The 16,738-nt window shown below is 41.7% G+C and overlaps 1 long non-coding RNA gene across 12 annotated transcripts in view; it reads right to left on the bottom strand.

Moving 5' to 3' along the window:
- Positions 1-16,738, bottom strand: part of LOC311601382 — a 41,069-nt gene that overhangs the window by 12,533 nt on the left and 11,798 nt on the right. For 10 of the 12 annotated variants that reach the window (XR_014780558.1, XR_014780559.1, XR_014780560.1 and 7 more), the window contains 6 exons: positions 15,582-15,719; positions 13,314-13,461; positions 10,740-10,954; positions 9,076-9,160; positions 4,214-4,384; positions 439-529 (listed from right to left, as the gene is read on the bottom strand). This is a non-coding gene — a long non-coding RNA (uncharacterized lncRNA). The remainder of the gene's footprint in view (positions 1-438; positions 530-4,213; positions 4,385-9,075; positions 9,161-10,739; positions 10,955-13,313; positions 13,462-15,581; positions 15,720-16,738) is intronic. The other 2 variants (XR_014780561.1, XR_014780565.1) reach the window with 2 other exon arrangements.

Here is a 16,738-nt window from a genome sequence, read left to right as displayed (position 1 = left end):
CTCATGAACAGTTTAGCCTCAACTCTAAGACAGTCTTGCAGAATTCTTAAGGTACAAGAATATGCAACATTGTGCATTTTTATATTAGCTTAAATTCTGACTTCTGTTAAGAAGTTCTAACTCAAATATCCACACATAATAAGATTGTTATTTCATATAGAAATTGATTGTACCCTACACAGAATAAAACCTATGCACTGGGACTTTGTGAATGGCAGAATAATAACTTCCCGTACCCTCCCTTCTCAAAACAGCAATGAGTGAACTGGAGATGTATGTTGGTAATGAAGCACTTGCCTAGCAGGCAGTATAGACTAGGCCAATCCCCAGGAAAATACTTAAAATCTTAAAATAATCTAATAATAAAGAAAACAATTAAACAATGGTTTAAAAAGAAAGAAAGAAAGAAAGAAAACACTGATATTTGTGGCCTTTTACCATTCCTTAGTTCAATACTTCCACCCCTGGTTTCATTCTTGAAACCCTTCCATGCTGTGGAAGGTACATGTTGACACCACTGGATAGCTCCCTGGAAAAGAAGAAAGCACAATTATAAATGTCTGTAAGCTTAGAAACTGACGTGAACTTTTACATGAATGAAACACGATGGCAGTCGGTAGTGGTGTTCCTATAACTGATAGTTTTGAGTGCTCACTAAGTAAATAATTCCAATGATAGTACTAGGAATATATTCTTATTAAGAGAAATAATGAAGTATTCACAAAAGCTATTGACATGTACAAATGATAAAATAATTTAAAAGTGAACTGAAATTAAGCGTGAGGGCACATGCCTATAATTCTAGCCCTAGGGAGGAAGGAGCAGGAATATACCAAGGCCAGGCCAGTCTGGCTACACTGAAAGATCTTGTCTCCAACACATGCATGCATGCACACAATCTAAATTCTACCACACGAAGAGAATGCGGTTACTGCGCACATTAGAATTCTACAGCCTCTAAGGTACTTTCCACCTGGTTGACAGATCCTCCAGCTATAAGGCCTGGCTTTGGGCCCAAGTGCTTGTGTGCAGTAATACAAGAATCAATCTATATAAAACAGGTAAAAATAAGTTATTTAAAATTTTGGCCAAAGCTGAGGAGGAAGAACTTCTCAATGCCCCTGCCTTGCCCTTACCCATGTACCTTACAGAAAAGATTAAACAAGGGTTGGCAGTCTAGCTCAGCGGTAGAGTGCTAACCTAACAGCAATGAGACCCTAAGTTAAACATGTTACTTAAAAGAGTAAGAAGAATAAAAGATGAAGCAAAAATCAGGAACTCTGCATGTGAAGATTTAGCCAAAGGCCCTAGGGTCCCCCAGTTACCTGAACAGGAAAGTAAGTCTTTCTCCTAGTGTCAAATACCATAGCTCTCCTACAGGGGCTTTTCACTCCCTACCTGGCCTTGCTGGGGATGTCCGTAATTCTTACGGCAAGCTTTCAATCTTAGCATCTTCCTGGACCCCTGGTAGAGGCAGAACAGATCTACCTAGGCCGGTTTGGATGTTCTGTTATTTTATGTGTATCTGTGTGTTTGGCGCCCGGTTTCATTTGTTTTGTAATCTGTCTGGGGAGAGATTTGGCAGGGAGCCTGATGAGAATCCATGATTAATGAAACTTGTCCTGAGCATTTATAGGCTTGGTGGCAGGCTGCCAACAGTGGGTGTTAACTGTTTCCTCCTTCCAGGAAACTGCTTAAGGCTAATCTGCGAAAGGAGACCTCAAATAAAGAGCTACTGCAATTGCATTTCTGGTCTGCGGCCCTTAGTTTAAAAAAATGATTATACCTTCTGATAATTAATCTTTCTCTGTGACTACTGTCACAAATGCATTTTTGTACATAATTTACCCGAAATTAGAACCACCTCTTTCATATTGTTGATGGCTCAAGTGGGAACAAGAGTCTCACTCATTACAAATAACTGCCTCTTGAATATTTTAATTGAAAGTGGGTAATTTGTCATTTTAAACATGTATGCCTCAAGGCCAACTTGAAGGAAAATGCCTTTGTTTAATTTAAGATCATCTTTGTTTCACCATCCAAGGATACACCAAAGAGCAACAGGAACAATTCTATTTTAGTACAGTCCAATAAAATATCAACAGCTGAAAAAAGAGAGCTCAAAACATTTGAGAAAAACATAAAATTGGTCTGTACAATTATTCTGAGAGTAGGATTTAACCAAAAAAGCAACAAGAAGTAGCACAGATAAACGGGAGTGCAACAAACTAAAATAGCACTGCACAGTTAAAGGAACAGAAAAGAGACATCCTCAAAATAAGCCACACAGCGAATAAAAGGCTGGTACTAAAAAACCAATAAAAAATCTCAGTTGCACTGGGTGGAAGTGGCACACACCTGTAATCTCAGCACTAGGGAGGCAGAGGCAGGTGGATCTCTGAGTTTGAAGTAAGCCTGGTCTACAGATTGAGTTCCAGGACAGCCAGAGCTACACAGAGAAACTGTCTTGAAAAAACAACCAAAGAATTCAGTTGCAGGAAAACAAATGACCCAATTTTAATATGAATAGTCCTCAGTAGACATTTCTTGAAAAGAGGCATAAGTACATATATGGTCAATACACGTATGAAAAACTGCCCATAAATGATACTGATGGGAGCTGGGTGTGATGGATAAAAGTTATATTAGCAAAAATGTAGAAGGTGTATTCCACCTATAATCAAAATAAATGAATACTTGGAGGTAGAAAGAAAGCCAGGCAGTAGTGGCACATGCCTTTAATCCCAGCACTCAGGAGGCAGAGGCAAGCGGATCGCTATGAGTTCAAGCCCAGCCTGGTCTACAAAGTGAGTCCAGGACAGCCAAGGCTACACAGAGAAACCCCGTCTCAAAAAACAAAAAAACAACAACAAAAGGATACTGATGGGGGAATCCATATCTCCCCAAGGCACTAATCAATTTTCAAAATCAGTTAAAATTATTATGAGTGCTAATGCTGATTTACTTCTGTAGTTTTCTGAGGTTTTGTTTTGCTTTTGAGATGTCTTGCTATTCGGTTTATGCTGGCCTGGAACTTGCTATGTTCCCCTAGCTGTTCCAGTCTTCGTGAACCTATTGCCTCAGCCTCGTGAGTGCTGGGATTAGCGGTGTGTGGTAGTATCACACCAGGCCATAGTACGTTCCAATTATAAGTATTCCTTCTGATGGTCATTTCCCTTTGATAAGCAAAGACATCGGTGGCAAGATCACTGTCCCTTTAACTGCAAGTTGCTGAACTCCTTCTCTCCTGTGTTCTCCCACTTGTCTTTTTTTTTCCTAATATACTTTTTAAGGATTGATTTATTTATTAGGTATACAGGTTTTGCCTACAGGCCAGAAGAGGACACCAGATCTCATCATAGATGGTTGTGAGCCACCATGTGGGTGCTGGGAATTGAACTCAGTACCTTTGGAGGAGTAGCCAGTGCTCTTAACCTTTGAGCCATCTCTCCAGCTCCCACCCCCACTTGTCTTAAGGGAAAGCTTGATGCTATAAGCCTAGTAGGCTACTTATACACCAGTATTGCTAGGCTGGCTACTCCACAAATGCACTGAGGAAGTACACAGTGATCCCAGGTGCTTGCTCTGGCTTCTGAAGGCACAGTCCCAGTGTAGGGTAGGCCTTTTGCTCTTTTAAGTGTCACTCTGTGACGTGGCGTGTGACCTCGCCTGATGAGTGATCTCTCCTTTGCTCAGGTGCTGATTTTTCCTCTCTGTACTAATCCAGTGCCTAATGCACACCTAGTTCCACAGACTATCTATGTGAGGAGATAAAGCAAACTTCAGAGAAATTTTGATTTTGCAGTGAACTCCAGACAGCTTGGGACCATTTCCACCTTGTTAGGGAGACGTGCTCCCTCTGGTGGCCTAGCTAGGGAATGCTGTGACTGCTGTTGAAAAGCAAGTGTTTTGTCTCTGCCTGGGAAGCAAGGAATTCCTTAGCCCTTGGCAGCAGCTTGCTTGTGTTGTAGCTTTTCACCAGGCCTGTGTATGGGCATTGCTCATATCTTGACATGGACCAGTGTTCCAGTTCGAGCCTTAGGGGGTTTGAGGCTTGACAGGTCTGTGGAACTCTTCTGGCAACCAGGACCTCTGGTTTTGCTCCGGCTCTTTACAGTCTTTAATCTTTCCTCAGCCTCAGCTCTCCACCCTCCCTATTCTCCCATGACACATTCCCGCCTGTTTGACCTGTGAAGCTTATCCTTTAGCTTGCCTGCAATGAGCAGCTGCCTTGCCACATTTGTAACTTGGCCCGTCAACCTCCTAGCCGCGCATCTTCAGCTATCATGCAACAGGCCAGCTTGCCACTCTGACAGCAGGAGCTTCTGAGCCACCGTCCCCAAGGCTGCTGCTCTGTGGCTTCTCCCTTCTTGTCTCCACATTCCTAGAGACAGAAAACAAACAACCCTTGGAGAAGAAGCGTTTTGTTAGAGTTAATGCTACAACACCGGGGGAAGCAGGACAGGAGACTGCCACCAGCCTGCTTATACGGGCAAAAGAAAAGTGGTTTCTCCAAGTACAGCAAACTACACTTGCAAATGAAGATTTTTTTCTTTGCATCTATGTGTTGGAAAGATGAGAGGCCAGAGTTGTAGCACAATGACAGAGTGTTGTTCAGCATGCCAAGACCCCAGGGCTTATCAATATCTCAAAAAGGACTGCTGAGATGGCTCAGTGAGTAAAGGAATCTACCACTAAGCCTGACTAACTGAGTTCGAGCCTCAGGATCCACATGGTATGCAAGTTGTCTTCTGACCTCTACATGGCTGCTGTGGTACACATTACAGTTACACAAACACATACATACGTGCATATAAAAATTAAGAAAGCACACAAAAAGATGTGAAGGGAAGCCTTATTAATGAGAACGTAAATTTATATAAATTTGTAGTGTCATTAAGGAAAACTACATGCAATTCCTAAAACTTAACTGAAGAACCATATCATGCTTGAAACCTAAATTTTGTGTGGTGTAAAGCTCATGCCAAGGACCTTCCACTTGTTAGGTAAGTGTTCTTCCACTGACTCCTTCCAATCCCACCTTCTCCACACTCAAATCTGAAGTCAGTATATGGAGGAGATACATGCACCTTCATAGCCACTGTTGAATTATTGACAATAACCACATTAGCCAACTTTAGAGTCCAGTAACAGATGGATAAAGACAATGGGGCACATCTAGGGAATGAAACAAATTTTCCTTATATAAAAAAGTCTCTCCCTTTCAACAATATAGATGAAACCTGACATGAGACAGGCCCTTAGGTTACAGTGAATACTGGGACAGGAGAGAGGCCTCAGTAATTAATAGCACTTGCTGCTCTTCAGAGGACCAGAGATCAGGTCCCACCTATGACTCTAGCTCCAGTGGAGCCAATGTCCTCTTCTGACCCCTGCAGGCATCTTCCTCTCCTTCCCCTCCCCTCCCCTCCCCCTCCCTCCCTCACTTCCCTCCCTCCCTCTCTCTTGTCTCCCCCGCAAATATATCTTTAAAAACAGAGAATGACAAATATTGTATAATATTTGAGAAATCTAAAGACTATCATCTTCTTGGAAACAGATGAAGAATGGCGGTAGTCAAAACATAAGTTCTGAGATCTACTGCTTAGCATGGAGGCTGTACTTCACAACATATTATATATTTCAAAATTCCTAGAGTACATTACAAATGTTCTCACCACAAAAACAGTATTCTAGGTGATTATCATATTAATTGGCTTGATTTATTATTCAAAGTTGTATACACAAATCCACTTGTCACCTTTGACCAATAGCTATGTATGGCTTACTGATAAAAATAATGCAACTAAAATCAACATGATTATTTTCTATGAAAAATGTAAAGATATATATTTGATTTTATAGCTGGGATTTAGTTCAGAGCTGAGCACTGAGGGTGCAATTAGCCTTTCTTACAAATATAACTTTGCAAAATGTCCCAGGAATTACAGTCCTCTGTGAAATACCACACTAGAGCAAAAAGGGCCCATGTCAAGAACCTGGAGGCTGGTGCCTGGAGAAAATGCAACTGCCAAGTGCCAATAACTCCGTACACAGCTAAATTCAGAGACGCTTCTTGATTTTTAGTTGATGTAGTCCATGTTGTAGCATTGCTATGTGCATACCAGAGAAAGACTGATGAATTTTCTCTATTCTGTATTTTAGAAAAAAACTATAAAAACCCTCATTGTTTCCATATATTTTTATTTTACTCTGTAGGATTTTTTTATGTGTATGAGTGTTTGGCCTGCATGTATGTTTGTGGGCCCATGTGCATGCCTGGTGCCCGTCAAGGTCAGAAGAGGGCTTCCTATCCCCAGGAAGTAGACTTATAGATGGTTGTGAGTGCCATGTGGGAGCTGGGAATCCCACTCAGCCCTCTGCAAGAGCAGCCAGTGCTCTCGAGGACTAAGACATCTCTCCACACCCTTTATTTCTCAGTGTGAGCACACAGTGAGGCTCAGAACAAATTCTTACGGCCTGGGACTCTACGCTGCAGCCCAGCTCTGCCTCCCCTCCCAAGTGCCCTCATTTCCCACAGTTCTGGGAAATGGGAATATCAGGGCTTCACGCATGCTATACAAGTGCTCTACCAACTGAGCTACATCCCAGCCTTATAGCTTTAAGAGGTTTTTGTTTGTTGGTTGCTTTTTGTTTTTTATGTCAACCATGGTGGTGCATGCCTTTAATCCCAGCACTCAGGGAGGCAGAGGCAGATAGATCTCTTGAGCTCCAGGACAGCCAGGGATACACAGAGAAACCCTGTCTCAAACAAACAAACAAAAAATTTCTTATGTCATCTCTGTTTAGAGCGCCAGTTCTCTAATTATGGCCCATAAGCTAACATATTGACTTAAAGTATTGGTTTGCAACTTAATTTCAGGGCTCATCACAGGACAGAAAAAAGGAATGCTATGGATAGAAACCAGTTTCGATGCAGAAACACAGCACTTGTCTCAAGGGGAATAAGACAGTTTATTCTGGAGACAAATTTGAGTGACCATGACTCAGGAGCACAGGCTCAGGTTGCCTTGAATACCATGCTCCAACATGATTATAGGTTGTGGAGTTATAGTAATAGAACAAAACAAAGTCACAGACTGAGGCAATTTTCAAAGGGTTCATAGGAATATCAGGGAGGCAGGCTATAGCAATGTGGGAAAACCCGTTATAAGCCTTAGAGTCTACATAATGACATTACTAGCCTTTCGATTGGTAGAAGCTGGTTGTCTGTTGGGAAATTCCAAAAGGATTGACCTAAAAGTCACAGGTATGTTAAGACAAACAGATGTGGGCAATGAATGGCTAGTAAAGTGGCTAAAAGCCAGGCATGGTGGCGCACGCCTTTAATCCCGGCACTTAGGGAGGCAGAGGAGGTGAATCTCTGTGAGTTCAAGGTCAGCCGGGTCTACAGAGTGAGTTCCAGCACAGCCAAGGCTACACAGAGAAACCCTGCCTCAAAAACAAAACAAAACAAACAACAACAAAAAGAAAGATAAATAGCACAAGATAATTTGGCTCCAGATCTGTACCACTCCAACAAAAAAAATCAAAGAAGTTCTAACCAGTCACACAGCCTTGTAGCATCTTTAACAAGGGTGAGGACATTTTTCAGGGGAGTTCAGATGATTCAGACACAGAGAAGTTTGAGAACCACTGATTTAGATGATCTGCTATCCAGTGTGTCTCTGGCTAACGGCAGCAGGTTTAGGTGACTCCAAATCACTAAAAGACTGTTTAGTGGTAGGTGCCTAATTCCCTGCCATGAATTAAGCTTGCAACACCACCATATAATTACAACAGAAGTAAGTATTCCACATATTCAAGCCTGCAAGGTGGTGAGCCCTGCATCAATGTCCTCATGTGAAATTATAGGCACCTTGGTAAATGGAGCACTTGCCCTGAGCTAAAACTGATTCTCCAAGAGGGTCCTACTCTTGCAAGGACAAATGATCTGGCCACCAATTTAGAAGTTTGAGTATTAGGCCTTAAGTGGTACTTGGCCCTCCAACAAGCGTGGTGTGGAGATAACATCAGGAAGAAACAAGCCTGTGCATTTTACCAGCCAACATGTACCTCTCTTTCTGTTCACCTTCCTTTCCTTCCATCTTTATGTGTCTGTGTGTGTGTAGCAAAGGATGACCTCTCACTCTTGTGAGTCCTACGCCAGCCTCCCAATGTAATGGGGCTTCTCCTCAGAATCTTTTTTTAACCTTGGGGGGGGGGCTGTTCATGGAGGCCATGGGATCTAGGATATCCTGCTCTCCACTCTGGACATTATTCTCTTGAGATGGAGTGCCTCACTAAACCTGCTGCTAGGCTGGCTGGCAGCAAGTCCCCATGGGGCTTCCTGTCTAGGATGCCACTTACAGCTTTTTATGTGGGTGCTAGGGTTTTGAACTAGTGTCCTCATATTTGCACGCCAACAATTCTTATCCGCTGAGATGATGCAAAAGAAACTCAAAGTGACAGAATCCATGTCTAAAGGATCTACTAATAGATTTGCTTAGGACACATCAAATCACAGAGAGCAGAACTTAGCTAAGGGAGGATCTCTCCAAAATACTTATACAGAGATAAGTAGTAGGCGGGCAGTAGTGGTGCATGCCTATAATCCCAGCATGTGGGAGGCAGGCAGATCGCTATGAGTTCAAGGCCAGCCTAGTCTACAAAGCGAGTCTAGGACAGCCAAGGCCACACAGAGAAACCCTGTCCCCAGGGGAAAAAAACAAACAAAACAAAGCAAAGCAAAAGGGAAAAAAAAAACCCCAGAGATAAGTAGTACACTAACTAGGTCTGTTTGAGATAAGCAAAATGACCATTTTTAGTAGGATGTACATTTAAAATCTATTCACCAGGGTTGACCAGAGTTTAGGTCCATCCACAAGGAACAGGTCTCAACAGGCCTCTTGAGGGAGCAGTGTGGGGTCACAAGCATCACTAAGTCCTGGTCTGCAATTAGGTCCCCTGTGCTCTTATCAGGGAAAGCATAATTCAGTCAGGTGGGCAAGCTGAATGCAAGTAAGAACTATTGGAAAAGAACATTAGCATACTTAAAAACAATTCTGGCAATACCTTTGCTGGGTAAATCTCCCTTCTGCCCAAGTGGCCAGAATTGCAGGCTCTTGCCTCTTAAATTGTTCAAAGTGTAACCTGGGTCCTGGAGATGAAAGAAATTTAAGGATTACAGCAATTGTAAAATGAATAAGACTAAGGTGTATATAATTTAGTAAAACCTTCTACTGCAGATCTGCACTTCTTTAGGCATTAGCAACAGCTGGCCAGACTTTTCCAGGAAAAGAACTTTTCCTTTATTAGTCTCTTAAGTGTGCAGGGTGATTTTTCACTGTGAAGGCACATTGTTTCTATAGCAAGCCAACTCCCCAAACCCTCCTGCAAGTATCTTAAAGCACCACATCAATGGATCCACTCAGACCCATTCCCAGGGCAGCTTGGTGTCTCCAGTAGGTTTTTCTAACAGAAGACACATCACCCTCTAAACTTCGTCAGTTCCCAAGCTCTGAATCAGACAGCAACTAGCAGCCTGTAAAGGGCAAAACTAAAGCATTGCTTCCTTGGCTCACCCAGAGCCTCAAATGCAGCACTCAGCACAGACTTGGCACCCAGAAGAATCTTCCCATCAGTATTGGAAATCTGAAACCAATGGCCTAGGACATGACATGAAATACACCCCAAAGGCATCTATGGATTCTAGCTGGCAAGATATCTTCTCCAGAATCTCACCTTCCCTTCAACAGTTTGCCACCCTCCTCCCATCAAAAACAACTAAGTGAGACTCAGTATCCAAGCACCAGAAACAGGGACATGTTCCCCACAGGAACATCATGAGTGGTTGGTTGCTGAGTCAGGCCCATCTCTTCTTGCTTCCTCTCATGGTTCCCTTCTTTATAAGTCTTTAGTAGCTGGACATTTCTGGCCTTGAGAGAAAAGAAAAAGCCCTCTGACCTCCTGCTTAGTCCTGTTCTCTGTGGCCTCTGGGTACAGCAAGGGCACTGGCCACACTGACTGACTGCTCCTGGAGATCTAATGGAAGGTCATCACTAACTAGAAGTATGTTTAACACAGCATTGGGGAGGCACCTCCTGCTTCTCCAGCCATCTCCAAACTCTAGCCAGAGTTTGACCCCTTTGAGTTCCAGGGCACTGGTGAGTCAACTCGTTCTTCAACCTTGGTGTCATTTATGCTGAAAACAAAGTCCTGGGTCTGCTGCTTTCTATCTGTTGAACCTTTCCCCAATTAATGTTCTTGGATGATTTGGAAGCTTGCCAATCATTCTGATGTGAGAATTAATTTTCTTTTAGGAAATGTTTATCATGATTCATTTGAGCTGTTGGACCAACCCTGACTTTCACTGTGTCATCTCTGGTACGTTCCTTGAATCTGTATCTTTCTACTCTCTTTTTCCCAGTTTTGTGTCTTCTACCTAACTCTCCCTGCAAGCCTGAAGCACGGGGCCTTTTTGAAACCAGAATTTCTAGGTTGGACTCTCCATTCATTTTTTTTTTTTATCAAAACCATGACATGTAAAAATCTGAAAGCTGCTATTCTACTGCCTCCTCTTCTGGGGCATGGGCATATGAGCAAGAGAAGCAATATACTGAACTAGAAATTATAATTCATAAAATTTAAAGTATTATCTCATACAATATATAGTGTTAGAGTAAATAATAAATGCTAACGGTTAAACTAGGAGTTGTAGAAAGTAGACCAGTACTTACACATTATTTTTTCATTTAACCCCCAACAACACTTTGGTGGTTGTTAAATATATTCTTCTACCTCTTATGTTTTGGTGGTAGTTTGTTTGCTTTTGCTATTGTTGGAAGGTTGCTTAACTTTTTTGGCCTTCTTTTTTTTCTACATTGGGGATTGAGCCCAGAGCCTCATGAATCCTGGTCAAGTGTACAAGCCCATCCTCCTCTTGTTTTGTTAACTAAAAGCAGGGATGAAACTCCACTTAAGTCTGATAATGGATAACTAAATATCTTGTCCAGAACTGCTAACATCAAGTCAGATAAACTCGTATCAGCTCAAATAGATATATTCAGTTCACTTTTGAAGTCAGCTAGACCTGTGTCACATCCCCACCCCATGCCCATGTCAAAACATTGGAACTTCCTCAGGTTTGCCAGTGCTAGTGCTACTTTATTTTTACTTAGACAGACTCCACCACTCTCTGATCTTAACAAACATACTTAATAAAGGAAATGAAGAAATGCTTCCAGATTTTTTTTATAAAAGCAAGTGTGATTATCCACAGTGGATATACTATATAACTTCCCTTCCCAATAGCCTCTCAGTGTCCACCTCAGTTCATTCTGTAGTCTCTGGATCAAAAATTACCACTCAGAAATAGCTAAATAAATACCGTCTCTACCAGTCCATCTTATATAAACCACTGCCACCTTGCTTACTTTAGACCACTCTTTTTACTAGCTCAGTTTCCTACCAGTTTGGTTTCCTATTGCCTCATAACAAATAAGTCTAAAACTCAGTGTGAAGAATCTTCTATTTGTTTTGGACTCAAAGTCTGTGCTTTTAGAGTTGAGACAAAGCTGGGTGTGGTTGTGCAGGACTTTAATCCCAGCACTTGGGAGGCAGAGGCAGAGGCAGAGGCAGAGGCAGAGGCAGAAGGATATCTATAAGTTAGAGGCCAACCTGGTCTCTATAGCCAATTCCAGGCCATTCAGGACTACATAGAGGGACTGTGTCTCAAAGGACTTGACATAAGGTATAACATTTACAAGAACTTTCCTACATGTAGTGAAACAAGCCAAGCTTTTAGACAAATGCAAATACTGCATGTTCTTAGCTTTTGTAATCTAAATCCATTACAATCAGGAGACATAAACGAGAGTGGTGGTGATTGGGAAGTAGAAGGTGAGAGGAGTGGAGAGACTGTGGTCAAAATATGGAAAGTTTCAATTAGATAGGAAAAATTAATGTTTAACATCCATTAATTAATTAATTATACACTGTTCTGCCTGCCAGAAGAGGGCACCAGATCTCATTAGAGGTGGTTATAAGCCACCATGTGGTTGCTGGAAACTGAACTCAGGACCTCTAGAAGAACAGCCAGTACTCTTAACTTCTGAGCCATCTCTCCAGCACCCCAGAGAAATTATTTAAAAAAATAATTTTTAGCCAGGCGGGGTGGCACATGCTTTTAATCCCAGCACTCGGGAGGCAGAGGCAAGCGGATCACTGTGTGTTCAAGGCCAGCCTGGTCTACAAAGTGAGTCCAGGACAGCCAAGGTTACACAGAGAAACCCTGTCTCAAAAAACCAAAAAAAAATTTTTATTTAATTATTTTGTGTGTATGGGTGTTTTTTACTGCCTGTGCACTGCATGTGTAACTGGTGCCTGTAAGAGCCAAAAGAGGGTATTAGATCTCCTGGGTCAGGAATTACAGACAGTTGTAAGCTGCCTCATGAGTGTTGAGAATCGAACTTTGGTCCTCTACAAGAACAGCCAGTACTCTTAACTACTAAGCCATCTCCATCCCTAGAGGAAAGATTTTTTTTGAGCTCTCTTATTAGTTTGATCACTATGGTAACAAGAAGGTGTTGAGGGGGCTGGAGAGATGGCTCAGTGGTTAAGATCCCTGTCTGCTCTTCCAAAGTTCCTGAGTTCAATTGCCAGCAACCACATGGTGGCTCACAAACACCTATACTGAGATCTAGTGCCCTCTTCTGGCATGCAAGCTCATAGGCAGGCAGAACACTGTTTAATAATAAATACATAAATCTTTTAAAAAAAACAAAGAAGGTATTGAGCTTTGAAAATTATTATGAGTATATTTCTAATGTTCACATCAGATAAACTAAATATGTCAAGTAGTGGTATATTAATTTTCTTGGCTGAATCATTGTGAGTTAAGTTTAAAAATCACAGAGAAAAGTATGGAGATTAGAGGGGAAGAAGCATTTCATCTCAGAATCGGAGAATAAGAAATTTCAGCACAAGTGAGGAAAGGCAAGTTGCCTGCAGAAATAATGTCCCCTTTCCTAGAGACATTTCAAGTGAGGTTGATAAAAACAACTAATGAAGTGTTTCCCTAAAAGCCTTACTGAATGTGATCTTGAATTTAACTATATTAGCACCTGCCACTGTGAATCCCAAATAGCAAAACTGAAAAAAATAAACAATTACATTTAGAAAAGGAAATAATTTCAGTAAAAAGAGTAAACAAGATCATATTTTATTTAATTTTAAGCCTAGCTTTTTAAATGTGGCTTAATCCTTGAACTCATTATAAATTATATCCTCTGAGCAGTTTAAAAGACTCTTACCTATCGATGAGTCTTGGGAGGGTGGGGCTGGAGAGATGGCTCAGAGGCTAAGAGTCCTGTTGTTCTTCCAAAGGTCCTGAGTTCAATTCCTAGCAACCGCATGCTGACTCATAGCCTTCCATAATGAGATCTGGTGCCCTCTTCTGGCCTGCAGGCACACATGCAGACAGAACATTGTATACTTAATAAAAATGTAAAAAAAAAAATAGTCTTAGGAGAAGAGGAAGGAGACAAGAGAGGGTTAATAGGTAGTAATATCGAAATAGGTTGCATGTATATATATATGAAAACATCATAACAAAACCCACTGTTCTGTATAATTAATATGTGCTAATAAAATACAGTGTATCCTTTTTTGTGAGATGCCCAGAACCATGTTATGTGTATACTGCTCCCTCTGACTGCCCACATTAAATTTGCAGTGTGTGCTCCTCAATATCTCTACTTCAAAAGCCTCCTAGCACGCTTCATTGAAGCTCATCGTGAAATAGTTTTCAGTGGCATAATCAAGTATCTGGGATGAATCTCACCACCTACATTGACAATTCCACATTGAACACATGTAACAGTCTATCAAACTGAATCTCATTAACATTAAATTTGTTAACATTCATAGAGACACAAATAAAAGTAAATCAAGTTTTCTATGCAGTATGCAACAAAATCCATCTGTCTGTGATAATTTTACTCAGATCTGACAACCTGCAATGTGCCTAGCCATCCACGGAGATGTCCTTTAGTAAGGAGCCCAAGAAATGCCAGACTCCCAGTGAAATGATCCTTGGCAAGAATCCTTTTGCTTGGTGCCAGGAGAAAGAGCTGTTTGGTAACTTAAGTCTGAGGCAGGATAAAATGCTATGAAAATTATGGGGACATGAAAAGCAAAGAAGGGGTTGGAGAGATGACTCCGTGGTGAAAATCACTTGTTGCTTTTACAGAGCGCCTGAATTCAATTACTAGTATCCACATGGTGGATCACAACTGTCTGTAACTTCAGTGATAAGTGAGCTGACTCCCTATTCCAGCTCCCAGGGGAACAAGGTATGCACATGGTATACAGACAAAACAGCCATACATATAAAATCTTTTTTAAAAGAAATGAAAGCTGCCTTTCCTGCTGAATCAGAGTCACAGAATTTCAACACAAGTGCTAAAGACCAAACAGCCTACAGAGAATTCTCTGTAGTTTTCCCTAAAGTCACCCAAATAAAATATTAACATTAATTAAAATAAATTGATTAAGGCCATAATTCTTATAGCCTTGAATTTTAGCATATAGCATTCTAAAATCCTTAAATCAAAGCAATGCACTATAACCACCTTACAATTTCATTAAACAGAGGAAATGTTGTATAATAAGGAAAGTGCATATATTTGTGACTTGTGGTGCATACTTGTAATCCTAGCACTTAGGAGGTGAAGACAGAAGTCTAAGAAGTCAAGGGTATTCTCAGCTATAGAGTTACTAGCAAGCGTGGGCTACATGAGACTCCATCTCAAAAACCCAAAGGAACTTTTCCAATATTTACTTAATCTTTAAAGCTTGTTGTAAACTATATACTTTAAATAACATGCAGCTGTTAAAAATATAGCAACATGGGAATTGCATTGAATCTGCAGATTGCTTTTGGTAAGATGGCCATTTTCACTATATTAATCCTACCGATCCGTTCTTCAATTCTTTCCTCAGAGACTCTTTTGCCTGCTTTTGGATTACTTTCCTCTAACTGGATTGCCTTGTCTGGCCTGAGTGGAAGAGGAGACACTTAGTCTTGATGTGACTTGATGGGCCAGGACAGGCTGGTGTTGGGGGGACTCCCCTTTTCTGAGGAGAAGGGGAAGGGGTAAAGGGGGAAATGGGTGGAACAGAGAGGAGGGGAGGGGGCTGCATTAGGGGTGTAAACTGAGTAAATATATAACATTTTAAAATGACAACAGGAAATTTGCAGGCAAATGGATGGAACTAGAAATGATCATCCTGAGTGAGGAAACCCAGACCCAGAAAGACTCACATGGTATATACTCACTTATAAGTGGGTATTAGCTGTTAAGTCAATGATAATCAAGCTATAATCCATAGACAAACAGAAGGTAGGTATAGAGTAAGGGACTAAAGGGAACAGATAGGTCTCATTAGGGAAGGTAAATAACACAGACAGATATGGATAAAAGGGGGGATGGAATGGGAGGATCAAGCAGGAAGGGGGAAAGGAGAGGGAGTTATAGTAGGGAATATGAGAATATTCTGCTACACTCATAAGCCAGTACCTTGTTCAGCCATCCTCAGAGAAGCTTCTTCCTTCAGCAGAAGGACGCAGCCAGACACGCAGAGAGTGAGAGGCCTTGAAACAGCCAACCCTAAATGGAGGTCTCCATCAAATCCCTCCCCTCAGAGCTCAGGGAACCCTGTGGAAGAGGAGGCAGAAAGAAGGTAAGATGCAGAGGGGATGAAGGACATCAGGAGAACAAAGTCCTCTAGCTGGTACTCCGTGTCTCCCCACCTCCCTACCTCTTAGTCCACAGCTAATTCTGTAGGTGAATATAATCTCTTCTATGAGTTATAACATTGGTATTGGCAAGACCAAGAAAGACTTAAGAATTTTTCACTCTCTAATTTTGAATAGAACTCTAAATAAACTCACTTTTCATTTTTTAAAAAATCCATTAAGGTCCAGCAAGACAGCTTATTCCTGTGTCTACATAAAGGTAGGAGAGCTGGAGAGATGACTCAGAGGTTAAGTGCACTGGCTGTTCTTGTAGCGGACCCAGGTATGATTCCCAGCGCCCACATGCTGACTCACAAACAGTTCTAATTAGAGTCCCAGGAGGTCCAATGCTGTCTTCCCAGGCATGCACATGGTACACGAATGAACATGCAGGCGAAACGCTCATATACATTGTATTTGAATGTGTGTTTGTGTACCACATATATTCCCAGTGCCCAAAGATACCACAAGAGGGTATCAGATTCCCTGGAACTATAGTTACAGATGTTGTGAGCAACCATGTGGATGCAGGGACTCAACTCTAAGCACTAAGTACTCTTAACTGCTGAGCCATCTCTCTAGCCAAAAAAGGATAGAAGTACAAAGCTGTCTTCTGACTACCACCTTTCCCTGTGGAAACACACAAATTGTGAAACACACAGACAGACAGAGACAGACAGACAGACACAGACACAGACACACACACACACACGGGGGGGGGGGGGGAGAAATTGAGCATTCTGACTAAAGCCAAAGCATTAGAGCCAGGGGCTATGGTTGGACATGAAGGCTCACTTAGGTCAAGTTGGTGTAGATAAGGCTTCTTAGTATGATCCTAAGCTCAGTAGTATTAGCATTTCCCTCCATAGGGAATCTAGTGACCTATGCTTTAAATAGATTTGCAGGTGACTCAGAAGCATGGAGAAGTCAGAATCGCTG

Source organism: Acomys minous (genome assembly GCF_964271855.1).
Source record: "Acomys minous genome assembly, chromosome: 7".
In the NCBI taxonomy this organism is placed as follows: Eukaryota; Metazoa; Chordata; class Mammalia; order Rodentia; family Muridae; genus Acomys; species Acomys minous.
The sequence above is the reverse complement of the archived record's forward strand: the minus strand, read 5'-3'. Positions and strand labels throughout refer to the sequence as shown.